The sequence below is a fragment of the Callorhinchus milii genome, unplaced genomic scaffold, assembly GCF_018977255.1.
Source record: "Callorhinchus milii isolate IMCB2004 unplaced genomic scaffold, IMCB_Cmil_1.0 Scaffold4, whole genome shotgun sequence".
In the NCBI taxonomy this organism is placed as follows: domain Eukaryota; kingdom Metazoa; phylum Chordata; class Chondrichthyes; order Chimaeriformes; family Callorhinchidae; genus Callorhinchus; species Callorhinchus milii.
The window spans coordinates 19,086,934-19,098,988 of NW_024704745.1; the positions used below are offsets into that span (position 1 = coordinate 19,086,934).

At 44.2% G+C, this 12,055-nt stretch overlaps 1 protein-coding gene across 3 annotated transcripts in view; it reads left to right on the top strand.

Moving 5' to 3' along the window:
• Positions 1-996: 996 nt before the first annotated feature.
• Positions 997-12,055, top strand: part of scml2 (Scm polycomb group protein like 2) — a 56,243-nt gene continuing 45,184 nt past the window's right edge. For all 3 annotated transcript variants that reach the window (XM_042334249.1, XM_042334250.1, XM_042334251.1), the window contains exon 1: positions 997-1,089. The gene's annotated coding sequence lies outside the window, so the exon portion shown is untranslated. The remainder of the gene's footprint in view (positions 1,090-12,055) is intronic.

Sequence of the window (12,055 nt, forward strand, 5' to 3'; positions counted from 1 at the left end):
CGTCTGTGAGATGTCTCAAAACACATCACAGAATATACTGCAAAATGAATTGACTGTATATTTTGTGGGCGAACCGCGGCAACCAATTGCGCACAACAGTTGTGGACTGAAGTGACCAATTATTTTAAGGAATGATTACTTGTGAAGTAATGATCATAATTAAATAAATTCTCTGGCCATCAACACAAGACCTACTCTGTACTGAGACTGCACCTTGCACCACCCCTCTGTGCTCAGCAAGACATGTTCCCCTGCACTGTCTGTGTTGAGCCAGACCGGTTCCCCTGCTTTGTGCACTATCTGTGCTGAGCCAGACTTGTTCCCTTGTGCTGTGCACTGTTTGTGCTGAGCCAGACTTGTTCCCCTGCTCTGTGCACTGTGTGTGCTGAGCCAGACTTGCTCCCCTGCACTGTGCACTGTCTGTGCTGAGCCAGACTTGCTCCCAGCACTGTGCACTGTCTGTGCTGAGCCAGACTTGCTCCCTGCCCTGTGCACTGTCTGTGCTGAGCCAGACTTGCTCCCCAGCACTGTGCACTGTCTGTGCTGAGCCAGACTTGCTCCCCTGCCTGTGCACTGTCTGTGCTGAGCCAGACTTGCTCCCCTGCCTGTGCACTGTCTGTGCTGAGCCAGACTTGCTCCCCTGCTCTGTGCACTGTCTGTGCTGAGCCAGACTTGCTCCCCAGCACTGTGCACTGTCTGTGCTGAGCCAGACTTGCTCCCCTGCTCTGTGCACTGTGTGTGCTGAGCCAGACTTGCTCCCCTGCCCTGTGCACTGTCTGTGCTGAGCCAGACTTGCTCCCCTGCTCTGTGCACTGTCTGTGCTGAGCCAGACTTGCTCCCCTGCTCTGTGCACTGTCTGTGCTGAGCCAGACTTGCTCCCTGCACCTGTGCTGAGCCAGACTTGCTCCCCAGCACTGTGCACTGTCTGTGCTGAGCCAGACTTGCTCCCCTGCTCTGTGCACTGTCTGTGCTGAGGTGGAGGGAGGGCGCGTGCGCGGGAGGAGCTGAGGTCGCGGTGACGCGGGAAGATGGCGGCTCAGTAGAGAGTCGGCGGCTGCGGAGGAGCGGCTTTAGCGCCTCTCACGACCGGTAAGTGAGGGTCTGAGGCCCGGGGGGAGGAGGGGAGGAGAGAGCGGGGGGTGGGGAGGGGGAGACACACAGACAGTCACACACACACACACAGACAGTCAGGCGGTGGCCGGTGGTCGCGGGGAGTTGGCGGCTTCAGCGGCCGCTCGACCCCCCGCTCTGCCGCCCGCGGAGCCCGACAGCGGAGAGAAGAGGAGCCGCGGCGCCCCCCGCGCCGCCCCCCCCCCCGGGCACCGGGTCCACCCGCCCCCCGCAGGCCCCGCGCTCCCTCCCCAGCACCCGCTGCCGTGGCCGTGGCCGGAGGGCGGGCGGTGTTGACATGGGCTCCAGCCTCGAGCTTCACTGTGGGCGACAACAACAACAACTTACACGATGGCATTGGAGGCTCCGGGGCTGAGCTGAGCTGTGCCCCGGGGGGGGGGGGGGGGGAGGAGGGGGTGAAACATTGTGTAAAGTTTCATCTGTGTGTGTGCCTTTCGGGGGGGGTGAGGGGGTGAGGGCGGCTGTGCTGGGGGGTGGTGGGGGGTATGGTCGGCGCGCGTGCGGACCAGAGCGTTCTCCACCATCCCATATCCCCACAGCTGCCGTCGTGTCGGCTCGTGCTTTTTTTTAAATATATTTTTTAAAAAAGGAAGAAAACTCTTGTTTTTGTTTTAAACCATCTCGGTTTTAACCTGTTGCGCGCCCCCCCCCCCCCGGAGAGCATCGCCCTCCCTCACTCCCTCCCTCACTCACTCACTCACTCCCACCTGCTGCCTCCGCCGCCTTTTTCTTCCACTTTTTTTGTTTGGGGGCGCGGGGGGGAAACCGCACCACATACACACACACACACACACACACGGGGGGGGATAGTATCTGGAAATGTTCCTCCGTGTTTTCCGCCCTCTCCCCTCCCTTTCTCTCTCTTTCTCCTCTTCCTCTCTCCCCCCCCTCTTCTCCCTCTCTCTCCCCTCTTCCTCTCTCTCCCCCCTCTCTCTCTTCTCCCCCCCTTCTCTCCTCTCCCCTCTCCCCCCCCTCTCTCCTCTCCCCCCCTCTCTCTCCTCTCCCTCTCTCCCCCCTCTCTCTCTCCTCCCCCCTCTCTTCTCTCCCCCTCTCTCCTCCTCCCCCTCTTCTCTCCCCCCTCTCCTCCCCCCTTCTTCCCCCTCTCCCCCCCCTTCTCCTCTCCCCCCCCCTCTCCTCTCCCCCCCCCTCCTCTCCCCCCCCCCCTCCTCTCCCCCCCCCCTCCTCTCCCCCCCCTCTCCTCTCCCCCCCTCTCTCCTCCCCCCCCTCTCCTCTCCCCCCTCTCTCCTCCCCCCCTCTCTCCTCCCCCCTCTCTCTCTCCTCTCCCCCCTTCTCTCTCCTCTCCCCCCCCTCTCCCCCCTCTCCTCTCCCCCCCCTCCTCTCCCCCCCCTCCTCTCCCCCCCCCTCCTCTCCCCCCCCCCTCCTCTCCCCCCCTCCTCTCTCTCCCCCCCTCTCTCCTCTCCCCCTCTCTCTCTCCTCCCCCCCCTCTCTCTCTCCTCCCCCCCCCTCTCTCTCTCCTCTCCCCCTCTCCCCCGCCCCCCGGCTGGTTCTTGCAGTGCGAGGTGTTCTGTCTGCTTGTAAGTCGGGGTTAGTGAGACTGTCTGCTTTTTGCAATTCATTTCAAAATACAGGTGGGTGCGTTTGGGATGATGTGGGTTAGACTTTTTGTGTGTGTGGTGTGTAAAAAAAATTCCCGAGTTTTCTCAAACTTTTAGGAACTGTATTTGCCACCAGAAACAGTTACTTTACTGCGTTAACCTCCCTGAAAGTGGGTAGATATTTGACCTACTTATATTCCAAGGGTTTATTAGATTTCCTTTGTACTGTCATGTAAGGTACTGCGCCTATCGTGCTTTGAAAGACGAGGGCACGATCTTGGTTCATTGATTCATCTTTTCATGTGAGTTTGGTTTCTCGCTCAGTGACTTTTGTGAAGTCTGTTTTTACTTATTTTTGCTGAACATTTGTGCAACTTTTTAAAAGTTTATTGCATCACTGTGGAAGGATGGGGGGGACTGGATTTTAGGGGACAATGTTCAGGATGTTTCATCATCCTGTTAAGTGTGGAGACCAACGCACATCGTTTTGATGTATATGGTGAGGGGTAGAGAGAGGAAAGGGAGATGTTCACATCAGATTTTCTGTCGAGTAAAATTCAACAATTCTCAACCATGAAACCGCAGTGCCCATCGTTTCTCCTCAGAAAAGTTAATTATTATAATTACAGTAGTTCTGTTTTGTTATGAATATGATAGGTTGTGCTTTTGCCCAAATTTCATTAAAGGCTTTCAGCTATTTAAAAGTCAATCTGGTTGTCTACATTAAATGACAGTGGTAAATTAAACATTTGACAATTGTTGACTTATGAAAATACTGCAGATTTGGAAAAAATAAAAATGGTTTGAAAACTGATAAATCATTGTTAAAAATGATTCAAAAATGTGCTCTTGAATTGGGAATGTTTTATTCTACTTAAGCGGGTCTCTATTTGATCACAATTTCCTAATCGCTAACCTGTAATCCATTTACCAAACATTTTGCTGAGGGGTGTGAAAGATTGCAATGCATGATCAGTTAAAGTAATGCAGATTGTGGGAATTGTCTTATTATCAATGCATCAGATATACATACAATTCGTGAATAAAGCATTGTATTGTAAGTTTGTTGGAAGCATGTTAAACATTTACAAGAAAATTTGATTCGTAGGCTTCTAGGATATTTTTGGTATGTCTTGCTGTTATTCTACAGGTGGACACATTTCATACAGCCTAAAGAATGCAAAGAGATGAACAGAAACTGATTTTTTTTTTAAAAAAGGCTGTATTTTGTGAGCAATTCTTATAGGTGTTTTATCTTTTTTCTATCTGCATGCTCTTTCGTTTAAACTATGTTTATAAATTTGCTAATTGAAAGGGGATTTCTGGTATTAGGTTGTTTCAGGGTTTAAATTGTTTCCTTCCCCATTATAGCACAGTTGTTGTACTGAATTTTTTGTTCATTTAAAATATAATTTACAGACACAATTACAATTTTAAATTTGATGGTTTGAGAAAATCTCAAGCACACTGTGGGGATTACACAAGGTATTATTGTTTTTTCAAAAAAAAACATGCATGTTCTTGCAAAGTCAACTTGTATCTTCTGCTTGTGACAACAGCAATTTAAAATAATGGGTTTGTTGACAAACATAACTACATAGTTATTTTTGTTCTAGTAAGATTACACTTTTCTCTTAAAGTTTTATTCAATCGAACAACAACAATTATCCGCAAGATTAACTGAAAGTCTGCTGCAACTCTTGCTGATTTTGAACTGATTGCATTTTTATGTACAATTCTGCATTGCAGAGATAAGATGGATGATCAAGATGCAGTCTTTAATTGTTAACTATTACAATTTCTACAGTTGCTACTTTATCTATTAAATTCTCTCTCTCCTTTGGAAATTTTTTGGGTTATACACTAGTTTGCTAAATGAGTGTCTGAAAAGAAGGCTTAATATTACTGAATATGAAGTGTGAAAAATTTCAAGAAAACAAACATTTTGTGAACTTTTGTCTCTTTCGGACACAGTGATGAAAGGCTGCTGCAGTGCAGAAAAGAGTTAATTGTATATGTTGCACTGATCAAAATCTTTTAATTGTGTACTTTTATCTTTGTGTAGATTGTTTCTTTTGCTTCAAGTGATTTGAGTTGGGCAGTTCATTCTACAGGAGCAACCTTGTGATAGAAGTTACAAGCTACTGGATTAAGCAAGGAATTCTTTATGGGGGAGGTTCCTGAAATATTTAAAAATGTGTGATGCAAAGATCTATTTATGCATATTTTTAATTTGAGAGCAAAATGGAAGATGTTTTGAATTACTGTCTATTGCTGCAATATTTGAATTAAACTGCTACCCCCCCCCGCCACGCTCTACATCTGCGACCTCCTCAAACCCTACCACACCAGCCTCTCCTTCCACTCAGTATTTTGCACCTATTTTGCGTTCCCCCACCCCACTATTGGTGGTTGGGCTTTCAGCGTATCTATACCCACTCTCTGGAACTCCATCCCAGAGTCCTTTGACTCATCTTTTTATTTGCCTCCTTCAAGATCCGCCGTGAGACCATCCCCTATGACTGCACTTTCGGCCATCTTTTCCTCACCCCCTTGGCCCCAACCCTCATCTTGGGTTCAAAGCCTGGATTGTCCAGCGCCTGGGAAACCCTGTCATCATGAAAGGCACTACTGTATGGAAATGTAAATTTGTATAGCATTGTGTTGATATAAACTCTCAAGCGTTAGGACAACCCTTTATTTGGAGATTTATGCAAATCATGTGTATAGTGACTTTAAGAAAGATGTAATGCTGGATATTTGCTATGAACTATCCATCCAGCCTCTGGTCATAAATCCCAACTCCGGAACCTTGTTTGACAAACTTAACACTCAACAGTTTGCTCATTTAAGGCCAAAGAACCCGTGCATTGTAAAATCTCGCTGAGGAATAGGATATTCCCTTTTATCTAATTGTTCTTTTTCAGTGAATACTTCAGAAAGTGCAGTGGGATATAACTATCATTTACTTTAAATAGCGCTAATTAAACTAATACGATAAGTATGAACTGAAAAAGCAGATTGGATTAAAATAATCAGGTTATGCTTTACATGTCAATCCCTGGTTTCTAAAGTGCCACTTGAAGCTTAAAAGTGAGCAAACTGATTTGTTGTATTAATTGTGCCATGTGGAGATCTGCATTTCTCAGTAAATTGGCTGAATCTGCTGTTTTACAGGACTTTATGTACGGAATGCTAATGGCATAATATCTGCAGTATAATACACCAGTCTGGAAAGGTTCACATAGATCATTTAACATAAACCACTTCTTGCTTCAGCTCACAAACATTTGATATACATACATTTTTAGCCAGCTCTTGTTTCTTTCCTGGTATGCCAGGAGACAACTATAATATGCCTCAAACAAGGTTGTGCTCATAAATCTTGTAATTTAAAAGCTTTGGAAAGGCTCTGGGAGCTTCAAATCAGTAATGACCTTGCTGCATATGGACGTCAGCTGTATTTTTGTGGATTGTTGCTTTAGATGAGCAGTGGGGGATGTTCCTAATTACCTGTTGTATTATCTTGTAATCCTAAAGGACATTCTCTTCGGGGTGTGTTTCTGTTTCATTCGATTTTATTGTATGCTTTGTAATAAATTGATTAGTCATTTGCAGATTAACATTTCAAGCTACAAATATTCATGAAGAAAAACAAATAATTTCAACGTTAATTGATAGTGTATGTCTTGCATTGTGGGGGATAGCTGTTTCATAATTTTCAAAATCACATCATTTGATACAATTCGCAAACTTGTATCTTTGCCTTTAATGTGGCCATCAAGATTGATTTAAAAGTAAAGTGAACACAGTAGTCGTAGGACATATCTGTTAAACTATTGTACTATATTAGCAATGCTAGGTTGATCAGGAAAATCTTACCATTATTTAGTCTATTTTGACTTTTAATGAGAGCTTTCTCATTATTATTAGCCATAAGGTTCTCAAATTTGAGTTATGATTTCAACCAGTTACAGTAACCACTGTTTGTTGCATTTTGAACAAAGTTCAATACATTTAATAATAACGTCTTTCAAAAATAAGGGTTGGGTTTGTGTTATTGTCATAATTACACTAATTGTAAATTTATTCAATTCAATGGTCTTGAATTGCTTCCTTTATCCTGTTTTTCAAAAGTAGATTTCGAGCTATTAGAGCTTTGATTCAGGATCATGTCACAGAACCAGCAATGTTTTTATGGCTAGTTGTGTGTTTAATGAGCTGTAAAAAAAATCAGTGCCACAATTTATATAAGTACTTTCGGATATATTTCAATTGGCTTTGTGGTCTTGTAAAATAGTTAATTAAAAAAGTGCCTCTATATTCACAATTACTAGGGAGTATTTCTTAAACTGCTTCATACAATTGACTGGGTGCCTGAGCTCTGGGGGAGAAAGGTGGCCAAAAGTGCTGTTGAATAGATCTAACGGAGGGATGGGCAAGGAACAGGTACTCCAGCATTGAGTTCCATAGAGTGGGGACAAAATGTCTGAAAGCAGAAGAAATTGAGCAGTTTACTGATTAGAGGAAGCAGCTGGGAAGTTGGGTCTCACTCAGGAGATTTCAGAGGTTATGGTGGGGCAAAGTCATGGAGGGGTTTGAAAGTGAGGATGAAGATCTTGAATTGGATTCACTGGGAGATGGGGAGCCAGTCGAGCTGAGTGAGGATCGGGGTTATGGGCTCACAGAGGAGTGCAGGAGAGGACAGGCTGCAGAGTTCTGGAAAGTCTGCAGCTTGTGTATGGAGGTAACTGCAGAGTCTGGCAAGCAGAGCATTGGAATAATTGAGCCAGGATGTGATGAAGGCATGGGTGAGGATCTCAGCAGCCTGGGGGTGGGGGGAAAGCAGTTGCGGAAACTCGCGCTGTTGGGGAGGTGAGGGAAAATAGATTGACTGAGACGTAGGGTCTCATTAAGTGGTCTTCAATTGCTTCCTTTCAAATAGACCAGCAATGTTTTTCCAAAGTATATTTCAAGCTATTAGAGCTATAATTCAGTATCATGTTTTTGACCTTTTGTAAAAGCTGGAAAATAAACTGCATTTCAGTGTTTTTCTGTAGCTCTGAATTTAATGAGCTGTAAAAAAAATTCATCTGCAGATCCCCCAATTTGTGCCACAATTTACATAAGTACTTTTGTATATATTTCATCTGGCTTTAGGGTCGTGTGAATAACAGAAATACTTTTAACCATTTCAGTTCTCTATTTTCTACAGTGAACTTTACATCTCCGACTTCTGCAGGTACCATAAAGCAGAAACAGCTATTTTGATATTGATGAATGTAGGTTCTTTAAAAATAAACTTTTACACTATCATCTCTCATATTTAAGAAGTTACACATGTTCTTCGGTTTAAATGTGCCTCTCAAAATAGAATAGTTTTATTTTAATCCTATTTTTCTATAATTTTGTACTTGAAAATATTTCATATGTATTTCAGGCAGTTTACATTGCATGCAACAATAAAAATACTTTATACAAAATTACATTTGTATAGCGCCTTTCATGTTGGGAGGCCATCCCAAGGTGCTGGACAATCAGGGATTTGGACAGGAGCAGCAGGGTTGAGATCAGGGAGGGTGGAAGATAGGAGGATAACTGAAGGCATGGTCGAAGAGGAGGGACTTGAGTTGTGCCTTGTAGGAGTCAAGAGAGGGAGTGAGACAGAGAATGTGAGATGGAGTTCCAGAGGGTGGGGGAAGAGAGGCTGAAGGCCCGACTGACGATCGTGGGGCAGACCGGGCCACAACCGGCTGAGCGGAGGGAACGGACAGGTTGATATAGGGTTAGCAGGTCACAGATATAGGAAGGAGCAAGACCGAGGAGGGCCTTGAAGAGGATTTTGAACTCTATCCTCTGAGGGATGGGGAGCCAGTGGAGCCGGGCGAGCGTGGGGGTGATAGGGTACGGGGCATGATGCGGGAGAGGACACAAGCTGCAGGGTTGTGGATTATCTGCAGCTAGTCTAGGAAAGAGTTGGGAAGGCCGACGAGCTGCGAGTTGGCAAAGTCGAACCTAGATGTGATGAACTCGTGGATCCTCATCACATCAATCTCATACAGCTTTGCACATTGAGTTGCTTTGAAGTTGGGTGCCTGTAAACCAAGTCAACAGCAACTAATCATGAAAAACTTTCAGTCTTGCCATTTATTGTCCTAATTGCATTAAATTAGCTTGTGTGAGAATTAATGCTTTAACTATCACTTTGCTCCTAAAATCGTGTTGTCTAATAATGGCAAAATACAATCATTGCTGTGAAAATTTTCTAACACTTGATATTTGCTGATCTTTGAGAAATAGTATATTCTGTGAAGCGCTTTGAGACGTCTAGAAGACGTGAAAAGCGCTATATCAAATGCAAGGATTATTATTAAATCACATTTAAATCACTAAATGCAAGATGGAATATGCTGATTGTTCATTATGATGGTGTCTGTCATATGAAAGATGGTTTCTGTAATTGCTTCACAAACTGTTTGGGTTCCTTTCCTATTCCATTTTTAGGGTTTAGAGTTCACTATAATTTTGCTCTTTTGCATTTGATAAAAGCTATTTTCTTTTTCCTGTTGAGATTTCCCAAACTGTTCCTTTATTTTGATTCTATGTAGTTCTTTCTTGAGTCCATCCTTATTGGAAAAAAAATTTCACCCAATTAAAGCAAAACATAACAAACTTTGAATTTGATACTGTGCCTTATATTGTTGAGATACCTCAAAGCATTTCACAGGATTTACTGTAAAATGTAGTGATTGTATATTTGTGTGTGAATATATCCTTAAATAGCTTAAGGCTAGCAATAAGAAATTTTGTCCCATCTTCACCCAAATCTTTTTGGCCTTTTTTTAAATCTTACATATATACCTTCTTAGTCCATGTAAAAGCCTAATGCTTAATAACAGGTTTTTTGTACTCTATTACTGTAATCGTGATCTATATTTGTACTCATTTTACACTTTTATTCTTCAAATTCTTTTTCTATTTTCTACATTTATTTTCCTGCATATCCCTTACCTCATACGTTATCCATGCCTTTCTCCTTGCCAGACTCTAGTTCCACTCTCTGGAAGCTTCACTGAAAGGTGTGTTAGTTTATTTGTGAAAAGATCTAATGGAACAGTTGGAATTATTTGATTCTCTTAGCTTTTAAAATAAACGGTAATTTCAATATAAAATTTCTGGTAAGGCAATTACTTAATGTAGCTTTGAAATCATCAATCAATTCATTTTCTCTCACCTCATCCAAGCTGTGGACTGCAATTTAGTACTGTTGACTTGGGTAAATTCATGATCTAATTTCAGGTCAGAAGGTCATCGACCCGAAATGTTAATTAATTTTCCTTTCTCCATAGATGCTGCCTGACCTGCTGAGTGTTCTCAGCGACTTCTGTTTTTATTTCAGATTTCCAGCATCTGCAGTATTTTGTCTTTTATAAACTAATGTTTGCTAACCAGAGAGCTATGGAATTCATTCGAGCAAGAGTGCATTTACCTGCAAATTAATAATGTCCTGAATAAAGGAAGTCCGATCTGTTATCCTTTTTGGATTGATTGAAGGAGCCAAGACCCATATTACATAATCAATGCTGTTGAAAACAGTAATAGATAAATAACAACAACAAGATTACATTTGTATAGCGCCTTTCACGTTGGGAGGACGTCGCAAGGCGCTGGAAAGTGTACAGCATTTCAGACTCAAGGTTGGGGACAGAGTGGCTTGAAGGCTCTCCCGCCAATGGTGGGGTGTGTGGGTTGGGGGACGTGGAGCAGGCTGGAGCCGGCTGAATGGAGGGAACGGGCAGGTTGGTAGGGGGTTAGGAGGTCGCAGAGGTAGGTTGTGGTGAGGCCATGGAGAGCTTTGTAGGTGTGGACCTGTAGCTCAGTGGTTAGAGCACTCGCTTTGCAAGTGAGAGACCTGAGTTGAATTCCAGGCAGGGCGAAACCTTGGGCAAGTTTCCTTACTCCATGCGCCTAACAATAATCCCTCCAAAAATAAACAATAATAAAAAAAATTGGTCATTTTCAATCCATGACTGTTTGTGGGACATTGCTGTTCGCAATTGGCTGCCGCGTTCGCCCACAAATATACAGTCAATTCACTTTACAGTCTATTCTGTGAAGCGCTTTGGGATGTCTAGAAGATGTGAAAAGCGCTATATCAAATGCAAGGATTATTATTATCTTGAACTGGATCCTCTGAAGGATAGGGAGCCAATGGAGTTGGGGGAGATGGGGTCAGAGTTTGGTGCGGGAGAGGACACGGGCTGCAGAGTTCTGGATTATCTGCAGCCTGTGGAGGGAGGAGTTGGGATAGGACGACAAGCAGGGCATTTGCATAGTCAAGCCTGGAAGTGATGAAGGCATGAACAAGAGTTTCAGTGGCCTGAAGGTAGTGGCGGAGTCGGGCTTGGAAGGAGGTGAGGGAAGGCAGAACAGGTCATGGCTTGGATGTGGGGAAGAAAAGACAGTTGAGGGTTGAACAACACACCTGGGTTCCTGACTGGCTCGGTGAGTTGCAGTGTGCAACCATGGAGGTTGATGCTGCGAGAGCCTGAGGTGCAAAAGCGATGGCGTGAGCCAATCAGGCGGGCCTCAGTCTTGTTCACATTCAACTGTAGGAAATTTATATAAAATTTATAGAAAAAATATAGCGCTATAGGCGTCCTGTAGCTCAGTGGTTAGAGCACTCGCCTTGCGAGCAAGAAACCTGGGTTCAATTCCAGGCAGAGCAAAACCTAGGGCAAGTTTCCTTACTCCACACGCCTAATAATCCTCCAAAAAAACAAAGCAATAATAAATTGGTCATTTTCAATCTATGACTGTTTGTGGGATACTGCTGTGTGCAATTGGCTGCCGCCTTTCGCCCACAAATATACAGTCAATTCACTTTACAGCATATTCTGTGAAGCGCTTTGAGACGTCTAGAAGACGTGAAAAGCTCTATATTAAATGCAAAGATTATTATTATTTGCCCTCATCCAGGACTGAAATGCCGTCTGGCGTGGAGGGCGCTATATAATTCCTTCTTGTTGTTGTTGATGTCCGACAGGCAGTCTGTCAGGACAGCAGCAGTCCTGGAGTTGAGGAAGTTGACCCCATGTCTGTGGATGATGTCACCAAGGGGGAGCATGTAGATATTAAAGAGGAGAGGGCCAAGGACAGAGTCCTGGGGGACGGCAGACATGACAATGCGAGGGCTGGAGGAGAAACCGTTAGAGGCAGCAAAGTGGAGACGGTGAGAGAGATAGGAATCGAACCAGGCAAGGGCAGTATTTTTCAATAACAGTAAGTCTTATTCTGTGACACTTAACATGTTCCATATTTCAAATCCCTAAACTGTTCACTTGAGAATCGTGGCTTAATGGCTCATA